Raw genomic sequence first — 11,897 nt, 5'->3', positions numbered from 1 at the left:
GGGGGAGTGGGGGTTTTGGGGAGTGGGGGTTTGGGGATGTGGGGGTTTGGGGAGTGGGGGGTTTGGGAGTGGGGGGTTTTGGGGAGTGGGGTTTTGGGGAGTGGGGGTTTGGGGAGTGGGGGGTTTTGGGGAGTGGGGCTTTTGGGGAGTGGGGGTTTTGGGGAGTGGGGGTTTTGGGGAGTGGGGGTTTTGGGGAGTGGGGGGTTTGGGGAGTGGGGGGTTTTGGGGAGTGGAGGTTTGGGGAGTGGGGGGTTTGGGGAGTGGGGGGTTTGGGGAATGGGGGGTTGGGGAGTGGGGGGTTTGGGGAGTGGGGGTTTGGGGAGTGGGGCTTTTGGGGAGTGGAGGTTTGGGGAGTGGCGGTTTGGGGAGTTGGGGTTTGGGGAGTGGGGAGTTGGGGAGTGGGGGTTTTTGGGGAGTGGAGGTTTGGGGAGTGGGGGTTTGGGGAGTGGGGGGTTTTGGGGAGTGGGGGTTTGGGGAGTGGGGGTTTGGGGAGTCGGGGGTTTGGGGAGTGGGGGTTTGGGGAGTTGGGGTTTTGGGGAGTGGAGGTTTGGGGAGTGGGGGGTTTTGGGGAGTGGAGGTTTGGGGAGTGGGGGTTTGGGGAGTGGGGGTTTGGGGAGTGGGAGTTTGGGGCGGGGGGGACAAAGAACTATACAGCACAGGAACAGGCCCTTTGGTCCTCCAAGCCTGCTCCAACCATGCTCCCAGCCGAAACTAATACTGCCTACACTTAGGGATTCCGTATCCTTCCATTCCCACCCTATTCATACATTTGTCGAGATGCCCCTTAAATGCCACTATTGTACCTCCCAGGCAGCACGTTACAAATAATTACCACGAGCCGTGTGAAAAACGTGCCTCGCACATCTGTTCTGAACTTTTCCCCCCACGGACTTTAAACCTATGCATCCTAATACTTGACTCTCCTACCCGAGGAAAGACCATCTGACTGTCCAATCTGTCCATGCTATGGAACAACTGTGGCAACCATTGTGCTACCATAGAGCCCTCAGATTCTGACTGGGTTTAATGAGATCCGCTCTCACTGAGGAGAATCCCAGTGGATTTCTGAATGATGCGTTCACATCTGGAACATTAGTCAGACCAATGGGGCAGTGATTGAATACAGAGAAAGGGAGGATGTCAATTCTACAGAGTAAACCATGGGGAATATCGGGAGAATCCCAGGAGAAGTGAAGGCAGCATCCTGGAATGTATTGGAGAATCCTGGGTAAGAAATTCAGTGGAACAAGGAGTGTGTTTTTGAGATATTAAAGCAGACAGAACGAGTGTTCGAAAATACAAAGTGCGACATGTCCTTATGTTCTTATAAAGATAGATAGTTTTTTTTGAAGAATAAAGGGATCAACGGTTAGGGAGTTCGGGCTGGAAAATGGAGCTGAATCCACAAAAGATCACCCATGATCTCATTGAATGGCTCGAGGGGCCAGATGGCCTATTCTTGCTCCTAGTTCTTATGTTCTTATGTCACAGAACCCAATCATCTTAATCTTTAGCACCGAGATCGGGAACGCCAAGTCTCGACAAACCTTGGAACTTCTGCATAGGCACAGGATGCATTCTCTGGATTGAGGACTTTCCCCGTGCATTGGGGAAGAAGAGCAATGGTGTAACATCCCGTCAGGTGACAAGCTACTGTGCGCCACAGACTGGGAGAAAAGAAGGAAGGGGGGCAAGCAGTGGGGCAGCACGGTGGCGCAGTGGTTAGCACTGCTGTCTCTCGGCGCCGAGGTCCCAGGTTCGATCCCGGCTCTGGGTCACTGTCCGTGTGGATTTTGCACATTCTCCCCGTGTTTGCATGGGTTTCACCTCCACAACCCAAAGATGTGCAGGGCAGGTGGATTGGCCCTTAACTTGCCCCTTAATTTGGAAAAAATGAATTTGGCACTCTAAATCTATTTTAACAAAAAGTATTAGCCAGTACCTTGAATCTCAAACTCTGCCTTCTTTAATCAAACTGTTCATGTTCCCTAACTGGATCCCACCAGCAGTGTGGCTGTGGCCATTGATTGTAAAACATCTGAGTAGCATTTGCTTTCTTGACTCCAGCAGAGTAAAAGTTTTTGTTTCAAATGTGAAACATTGTCACATGATTTTTTTCAGTGAATAACATGAGTTTGAATTCATCTTTCAAATTTAAGAGCCCCCCTTTTGATACTAACATTCTGTTAGTGGGAAACTATATCCCTGTGTGCTGAAGATGTAAAATTGTTATATATTATATTTTATATGCTCTTTCAGTAATGCTATTGAAATTCCTGGTATAAAATACATACAGGCAATGCAGCAACTAAATCTGTAATTCAAGAGTCTTAAAATGTCTGGTAATCTTTCATTCCAACAACTTATTTGGTTACAGATAAAGGGCTAATGGAATAATGTTTTGATTGCTGTAGACTCCCTGGAGTGTACATAATGTATGAGGGAGTGTCTTTGCTCTTGGCTAAGAAAGTCATGGAACTAAGTGGGATATAGATGACGGTATTAATGGTTCAGGTATGCCTGTAGTTTTGTCATCTGTTTCAGGATTTTAAGTTGAACTGCAGGTTTGCCAAATGCTATTAGGTTGAGCTGACGTTTACTGGATCTGTCCTTGAAAGGATCTCTCTCCAAATGTCTCCACACAGAGAAGCAAGTAAACCTGTTTCATTAACTTGCTGAAAAACTGCCATTTGATCTGTCTTGGGTTGTTGAATTGGAGTTAGTAGCAGGTATAGATAGTAAGTTAAATGTTTTCCTTTTGTTTAAGAACTGTTTGCTAGATGTAAAGTTATTTCTTTGATGTTAATGCGGTTAATTCTGTTTTTAAATTACACTTTTTTGACATAAAATATACCTATTAGTCAGAGTGACTTCTCCTCGAGTGAAGTGTCCTTTTCTCACAGTTTTACCCGTTGAAAATTGTTTGGGGGTCTTGTCTGGTATCTCTTTGTACATGCATTTTATTACAAAGATGTATCAAAACATGGCACAGCAAACAAACACCCCGGAAAACTTACTTCCCAAGAATCAACTCTACACATTTTTCCCCTTTTTCACCCCCACTCCCCCCCCCCCCCTTGCCCCGCAATGACCAGCTCCTCAGACACATTCACAACCATCCCCCACCTTTTCACAAACCCCCCCTGAACAGTCCCTTAACTCATCTTCATCTTCTCTAATCGCAGGAAATTGGACAGGTCACCTAACCATGCCATTACCCCCAGTGGCGATGCCGACCAACATTCCAGCAAAATTTGCTGCCGTATAATTGGAGAGACTTCGGCCTTCCTCCTCTCCATGAGCTCCGGCTTCTCTGAGACCTCAAATATCGCCACCAAAGGGTCCGGGTCCACCTCCTCCTCCACCATCCTGGCCAAGACCGCGAACACTCCTGCCCAGAATCTTCCCAATTTTTCGCAATCTCAGAACATGTGCGTGTGATTCGCTGGCCCCCACCCACACCTCACACTCAGCTGCGACACCCTGAAAGAACCCACTCATTCTCACCTGAGTCCAATGCACCCTGTGCACCACCTTAAACTGTATCAGGCTCATCCTTGCACAAGAGGAGGTCCTGTGTACCCTACACAGTGCCTCACTCCATACTCCCCAATTTATCTCCCCTCCCAAATCCGTTTAGCATTTCCTCTCGATGTTCACCACCCGCTCGCCCCCCACTTGTGTATAAATATCCCAAATTCTGCCCTCCCCATCCACATCTGGAAGCTGCAGCTGCTCCAGCAGAGTATATCCGGCAACTTGGGGAACCTTCTCCAGACCTTCACCGCAAAGTCCCTCAGCCGCAGATACTTGAACTCACTCCCCCTCAGCACTTTACACTCTCCCTTATCTCCTCCAGATTGGCGAACCCTTCCTCCAAATACCGATCCCTCACCTTGACCAGCCCCATAGGGGCAGCACGGTAGCATTGTGGATAGCACAATCGCTTCACAGCTCCAGGGTCCCAGGTTCGATTCTGGCTTGGGTCACTGTCTGTGCGGAGTCTGCACATCCTCCCCGTGTGTGCGTGGGTTTCCTCCGGGTGCTCCGGTTTCCTCCCACAAGTCCCGAAAGATGTGCGGGTTAGGTGGATTGGCCATGATAAATTTTCCTTAGTGTCCAAAATTGCCCTTAGTGTTGGGTGGGGTTACTGGGTTATGGGGATAGGGTGGAGGTGTTGACCTTGGGCAGGGTCCTCTTTCCAAGAGCCAGCGCAGACTCGATGGGCCGAATGGCCTCCTACTGCACTGTAAATTCTATGTCTATCTATGTAACATTCCACCAGGTCCTTCCCCTTTTTCGGGATTAGCATGATTACTGCCTGCGTCCTCGTCTCCGGCAACTCGCCCTTCTCCAGTGCTTCATTAAAAACCCCCAACAGATGTGGTGCCAGGTCCGTCGCAAATTCCTTTTAAAATTCCGCTGGGTACCCATCCGGACCAGGGGCCTTCCCCGACTTCATACCCCTGATACTATCCAGCACCTCCTTCAGTCCCAGGGGCTCCTCCAACGCCTGCCTCTTTGCTTCTTCCACCTGGGGAAATTCCAGCTCGTCCAGAAACCGTCCCATGACCCCTCCTCTCCTCCCGAAATGCCTCATTTATCTTCCCCGGCTCCGACACCACATCCCCAGCCCCAGTCCATATCTTCAATATTTCCCTGGATGCAGATTGCCTCTGCAGCTGGTGTGCCAGCATGCGGCTCGCCTTCTCCCCACACCCATAATGCACCCCTCTTGCCCAACACAGTTGCCCTACCGCACTCCCTGTTGTCAGCCTGTCAAACTGCCCCGGCAACTTTTTCCTCCTCGCCAATCCCTCGACGGTGGGCAGCCTCGAATATTCCCTGTCCACCTCCACTATCTCGCTCACGAGACGGTCATTTCCCTCCCTCCTTTCCCTACTCGTATGAGCCTTAAACAAAATAATTTCCCCTCGGACCACTGCCTTCAGTGCTTCCCAAACAATGGCCGCCGACACCTCCACATTCTGATTCAACTCCACATACATCTTCTCACACTTTATCACAAAAACCTGCATCCGCCAACAACCCCGAGTCAAACCTCCACCCCGGCCTCTGCTCTCGTCCCGTACCGAATATCCAGCCAGTGGGGCGCATGGTCCGAGATAACTATCCCCACAAACTCTGCCCCCTCCACCCAAACCAAAATCTCCCGAATCACTACAAAGTAATCAATCCTCGAATAGCAGCTTATAGACGTGTGAAAAGCAGGAATACTCCCTTCTCCCTGGTTTCTAAAAGTGCCATGGATCCACCATACCCATCCTCTCCATAACCACCGCCCCCCCCCCCCCCCCACCCCACCCCTCCCCACCAGCTTCCTTGCCATTCGTACCCTACCCATCGACCTGGAGCTCGACCTATCCAGCCCAGGCTCCAGGACACAGTTCAAATCTCCTCCCATGATCAACTGGTGCGTGTCCAAATCTGGGATCGCTGCCAGCAACCCCCTCATAAAACCCACATCATCCCAATTTGGGGCCATACATATTTACCAACACTACCGGTTTCCCTTCCAAATCCCCACTCACAATCACATATCTCCCACCCGAATTGCTCACCTCCTTCGCACTCACAAATCATATTTTTTTGCTCATTAAAATCCAACCCTGAGTGGAAAAACCTGCCCGACCCACCCCTTCCTGAACCTAATCTTCACATGGAGGTGCATCTACTGCAGAAAGACCACCCCCGCTTTCAAGCTCCTAAGGTGCGCAAACACCCACGACCTTTTAATGAGCCCAATCAGTCTCCGGACGTTCAACATTCCCTCTACCATCCGTCATCTGCCCCACTTAACTCCCGTCCATTAAATCCACCCTGTACCTAGCCCATTCCAGGTGGCCCCTTTCTCCGCCCATGACCATGTCATCTCCATCCCCCGCCACGTGTGCCTTGTCTGGAATCTTAACACCTGCAATGTCCACAGTTTGTGTTGAGCTGCAGGTACAGTGTTGGGTTCTACATGCTCCATCCCCAGGGTCACAGATCCCCAGAGATGGAGCTGGGAGATGAGCAGTAAACTGGTTTGGAGAAGAAGCAGAGATTCCAGCTTCCATTTCAGGGATTGATAGCAGAGCAGTGGTTGAAAATGAGGTTGTTTCAATGCAGACGAGTCAATGTGTAATATTTCCCAATCTTTATTCTAACAATAAACAGGTTGCTGTCATTCAGCTGCCGTCTCCGTATCTGTCGACCCGTGTGTGAATCACAAAGTTCTGGACCAGCCATGGAGGAGCGTAAAGTGTCTGAATCAAAACTGTTCTGATTGGCAATGTGACAGCGGTATTGTCGCTGGATGGTACAGATTCAATGGGTAAGATCCAGAGGAAAACAAGATTAAACTCATCAGAGAACCTGGGATTGTTATTCAGAGCAGTGGGGCAGGGAGGGAATACCGGGAAAGGGAAGATGTGGCTTCTACAGAGTGAAACATGGGTGATAATGGGAGATTCCCAGGGAAATAGAGCAGAGATAGAGGGCGGATCTTTCCCAGATGCAGTGGAGTTGCAGCATGAGGGCCTGGGGCCGCTCCCAGGGAGGAGGCCATCGAGCTGGGGCACTGACCCACCAGGGGAGGCGGTAACAGCTCTGCTCAGTGCCAAGAGCCTGCAGAGTAGGACAGGTACCCAGCACCGGAAAAGGGTGAGTTACCATTTGCGTTCTGCCAGGGTACGTCACTCCTCCCATCACACGCACACTCACACACTCACCGCACCTCTACAGGGAGCTCACTCACTCCCAGCACCAATCACTCTCCCACGCACATCTGCATCTCCCCTTCATCTCAAAGACCAATACAGCACAGGAACAGGCCCTTCGGCCCTCCAAGCCTGCACCGACTATGGTACCTGGCAAAACTAAAACTGTAACACTTACGGAGTCCGTATCCTTCCACTCCCACCCTATTCATATATTTGTCTCATTGCCCTTAAATGGCGCTATCTACCTGCTTCCACCACTGCCTCGGGGAGCGCGTTTCATATATTTATCACCCTTTGTGTAAAAAAACTTCCCTCACACATCAGTTCTAAACTTTTCCCCACGCATATTAAACCTTTGTCCCTGAGTAGTTGACTCTCCTACCCTAGGAAAGAGCATCTGACTATCTACATTGTCCATGCCACTCATAATATTGGAGACCTCTATCAGGTCGCATCTCAACCTCCATCGTTCCAGTGAGAACAGACCGAGTTTATCTAACCTCTCCTCATAGCTAATGCCCACCATACCAGGCAACATCCTAGCGATGTTGTCATTGAAGAGCCGCCATAGTTTACATCCAGATCCTGCACCAGCGCAGAGATACGTAGCTCAGGGGGACCTTGTTCTAAGGATGCCTCGGGGTCACAACCTGGTGAGCAGCTCAGTCTCCCTGATGAGGCAGAGATGTCCCATGCTGCCTCCACCCAGAGCATTGCTGGAGGCCAGGAATGTGCTGAGGCCCAGTCAGGTGTGGAGCCTTTGGACTTGGTCAGACCTCAGTCACTGGAGCTCCATAGGAAACATCTAGAACATCAGGAAGGGATGTCAGCTTCACTCCTCAGATTGAAAGCCGGAACTGGAGTCTGAATGCTTCTATCTGAGGAGATAATACCGACACCGCGGCCCAACCAGATCAACACAGCAAGATGGTGGCCGCTGTGAAGATTTTGGTTGGGGCATCGGTGCAGGACACACTCTCCATGGTGAAAGACACACTCTCCATGGGGAAGGACACACTCTGTGTGGTGAGGGACACACTCTCCGTGGGGAAGGACACACTCTGTGTGGTGAGGGACACACTCTCCGTGGTGAAGGACACACTCCTCGGTGCAGGACACACTCTCCGTGGGGAAGGACACACTCCCCGTGGTGAGGGACACACTCTGTGTGGTGAGGGACACACTCTCCGTGGTGAGGGACACACTCTCCGTGGTGAGGGACACACTCTGTGTGGTGAGGGACACACTCTCCGTGGTGAGGGACACACTCTCCGTGGGGAGGGACACACTCTCCGTGGTGAGGGACACACTCTCCGTGGTGAGGGACACACTCTCCGTGGTGAGGGACACACTCTCCGTGGTGAGGGACACACTCTCCGTGGGGAGGGACACACTCCCCGTGGGGAAGGACACACTCTCCGTGGGGAAGCACACTCTCCGTGGTGAGGGACACACTCTCCGTGGTGAAGGACACACTCCTCGGTGCAGGACACACTCTCCGTGGTGAGGGACACACTCTCCGTGGTGAGGGACACACTCTGTGTGGTGAGGGACACACTCTCCGTGGTGAGGGAGACACTCCCCGTGGTGAGGGACACACTCTGTGTGGTGAGGGACACACTCTGTGTGGTGAGGGACACACTCTCCGTGGTGAGGGAGACACTCCCCGTGGTGAAGGACACACTCTCCGTGGTGAGGGACACACTCTCCGTGGTGAGGGACACACTCTCCGTGGTGAAGGACACACTCTGTGTGGTGAGGGACACACTCTCCGTGGTGAAGGACACACTCCGTGGGGAAGGACACACTCTCCGTGGTGAGGGACACACTCTCCGTGGTGAGGGACACACTCTCCGTGGGGAAGGACACACTCTCCGTGGTGAGGGACACACTCTGTGTGGTGAGGGACACACTCTCCGTGGTGAAGGACACACTCTCCGTGGTGAGGGACACACTCTCCGTGGTGAGGGACACACTCTGTGTGGTGAGGGACACACTCTCCGTGGTGAGGGACACACTCTCCGTGGTGAGGGAGACAATCTCAATAACACTACCCAGAAACCTTAGCTTCTGACAAAGAGCCAATTGAGATCCAGCCACCACTTTGTTTGGATCTCATCAGCTTCCAGTTCCCTGATCTGTCCGTCTTGTTGGATCTTGTCAAAACTCTTGCTAAATCCCATGCAGACTGCATCATGCACATTACCCTCATCAACTCTTCACGTTAATTCCTCAATGTAATCAAATTAATCAAACTTGCGTTACCCTCAACAAATCTGTCCTGACTCTCTTTGATTAATTTATGTCTTTCTAAAGCATGGTTTATATAATGTCACTATTATTTCCCATAATTTACCCACAACAGACATTCGGCAAAGTGGTTTAACCTTTAGTGTGGCTGTCTCTTCATCCTGTTTTTATCAATGTTATTGATAAAATGCAGCAGGGTAGCATGGTGGTTAGCATAAATGCTTCACAGCTCCAGGGTCCCAGGTTCGATTCCTGGCTGGGTCAATGTCTGTGTGGAGTCTGCACGTCCTCCTCCTGTGTGCGTGCGTTTCCTCCGGGTGCTCCGGTTTCCTCCCACAGTCCAAAGATGTGCGGGTTAGGTGGATTGGCCATGCTAAATTGCCCGTAGTGTCCTAATAAAAGTAAGGTTAAGGGGGGGGTTGTTGGGTTACGGGTATAGGGTGGATACGTGGGTTTGGGTGGGGTGATCATGGCTCGGCACAACATTGAGGGCCGAAGGGCCTGTTCTGTGCTGTACTGTTCTATGTTCTATGTTCTATGTATCCGGATCTACAGCTCCACACCAATAGCTACGGTCGATGGGTGAATAATGCTTTGAGTCTTCGTTACACTTTCCCTTGTTTTCCTCAGCAGCCTGGGGTACATTTTGTCTCTTTCAGGGGTAATGTCCACTTTCAGGGGTGCAAAACATGGAAATATTTCCTCCCTCACTGAGTTTATCTCATTGCACATTTCACACACATCCTCCAGAATACAATGTGAAATGAAAACAGAACATTCTGGAAACACTCAGCAGCTCAGACAGCTTCTGTGGAGAGAATCAGAGTTAATGTTTGGTGTTGTGATAACTCCCCTGTCCTGATGAAAGGTCATCACAAACAGAAAGGTTAATTCTGTTCCTCTCCACACAGGCTGCCTGACCAGCTGAGTAATTCCAGCTTCATTTTATTTTGATTTCCCCAGTACAGCGACTGACTGTGTGATTGTTCTTTCAGTTCTGGTGGATCGATCATTCCTGAGACTGTTGTCCCAATCAATCACTGCTCCACACAGGCCACAGGCTGGTTAAACGGTAATTTCAGTCTCCATTATCTCATATTTACATTGACTGTCCAACAGTATTCACACTGGATACACTATTCACTCTTTCTATTCCTCATTTCAGGTTCTCATCCCACTCCGGGTGATGGGGAGGTGACGAGGAGAGTGTGTTTCCACTGGAGTGGAAATATCTGTTACTGGACTCAGGAAATAAAGATCAAACGCTGCAGCGATCACTTTGTTTATGACTTGCAGGAGACACCCACCTGCAGCCTCGCTTACTGCACAGGTACGTTGGGGGTTTTAAATGGAGTAAACGGGTAAATCTGGGATGTCCCAGGTCAGCAGCAGCAATGACAAAGTTCTATCAGACCTTCCTGCTGTCAGGGACTGAAACCCAAAGTGTAATTTCCAGCGATGGGAACTGAAACAGACACTGTGATAGCTCCTTTGTAACCCTTTCCCAACTCAGTAACCTTGCTGCAGCCGGAGGGGAAACACTCCAATCAGTTCCAAAGGACGTGAGAAATGGACACTTGGATAATGATGATCTGATTGGACACAGTCCACGTAGGTTAATTTGGGGGAAAACGTTTGATGAACATGTTGGAAGTTTTTGGGGATGTTACTGACAGAATTGATAAAGGGGATGTAGAGTTCCTGTATTTTCCGAAGGCTTTTGATAAAGTTCGCAACAGGAGCTTGGTCAACAAACTAAAGCAATGGGATTGGAGGCAAGATATTGGCAAAGGTTATGTCCTGGTTCACAAGCAGATAACAGAGAGTGGGAATAAAGGGGCGTCTCTCACACTGACAGCCTCACACTGACAGCCTCACACTGACAGCCTCACACTGACAGCCTCACACTGACAGCCTGACACTGACAGCCTCACACTGACAGCCTGACACTGACAGCCTCACACTGACAGCCTCACACTGACAGCCTCACACTGACAGCCTCACACTGACAGCCTCACACTGACAGCCTCACACTGACAGCCTGACACTGACAGCCTGACACTGACAGCCTCACACTGACAGCCTCACACTGACAGCCTGACACTGACAGCCTCACACTGACAGCCTCACACTGACAGCCTCACACTGACAGCCTCACACTGACAGCCTCTGACGAGTGGGGACCACAAGGCTCAGCTCTCCAGACCACCCCAGCTGTTATTGATCAATGGTGTGGACATTGGGACCAAATGTAATCTTTCCAAGATAGTAAAAGGTGCAACGTGGGTGGGAATGTGAGCTGTGAGGAAGATACAAAGAGTCTTCACGGAGAAAGGAAGCTGGGAGTCCTCATCAATAAGTCACTGAGAGCCAGCATGCATTTACAACGAGCAGTTAGGAAGTGAATGGTATGTTAGCCTTTGTCACCAGAGAATTGGAGTACAGGAGCAGCAAAACCTTGCTGCAAATTTATAGACCTCTGATTAGACCACACCTGGAGTGGTTTGTGTCGATTTGGTTCCTTATAGAATCATACAGTGCAGAAGAGGCCTTTCGGCCCATCGAGTCTGCACTGACACATGAAACACACCTGACCTGCCCACCTAATCCCATTTGCCAGCATTTGACCCATAGCCTTGAATGTTCAGACGATCCAAGTGCTCATTCAGATACTTTTTAAAGGATGTGAGGCAACCCGGCCCTACCACCCTCCCAGCCAGAGCGTTCCAGACCATCACCACCCTCTGGGTAAAAACTGTTTTCCTCAAATCCCCTTATTACCTGAGGAAGGATATTATTCCCATTGCTGGAGTTTACTGAAGATTCACCAGACGTGTTCATGGGGTATCTGGTCTGTCTTATAAAGAGAGATTGAAGAACTCAGACATGTATTTTCTCAGGATGATATAGACGGGCTGGTTA

General features: G+C 50.3%; 1 long non-coding RNA gene across 1 annotated transcript; it reads left to right on the top strand.

Annotated features, from left to right (window-relative positions):
* Positions 1–6,222: 6,222 nt before the first annotated feature.
* On the top strand, positions 6,223–10,270 carry LOC119957939. Its single transcript, XR_005458946.1, has 3 exons — positions 6,223–6,337; positions 9,971–10,047; positions 10,141–10,270. It is a non-coding gene; the product is annotated as an uncharacterized LOC119957939 (long non-coding RNA).
* Positions 10,271–11,897: the final 1,627 nt, after the last annotated feature.

Source organism: Scyliorhinus canicula, chromosome 27 (genome assembly GCF_902713615.1).
Source record: "Scyliorhinus canicula chromosome 27, sScyCan1.1, whole genome shotgun sequence".
NCBI lineage: Eukaryota > Metazoa > Chordata > Chondrichthyes > Carcharhiniformes > Scyliorhinidae > Scyliorhinus > Scyliorhinus canicula.
This window is presented reverse-complemented; position numbering and strand designations above follow the sequence as displayed.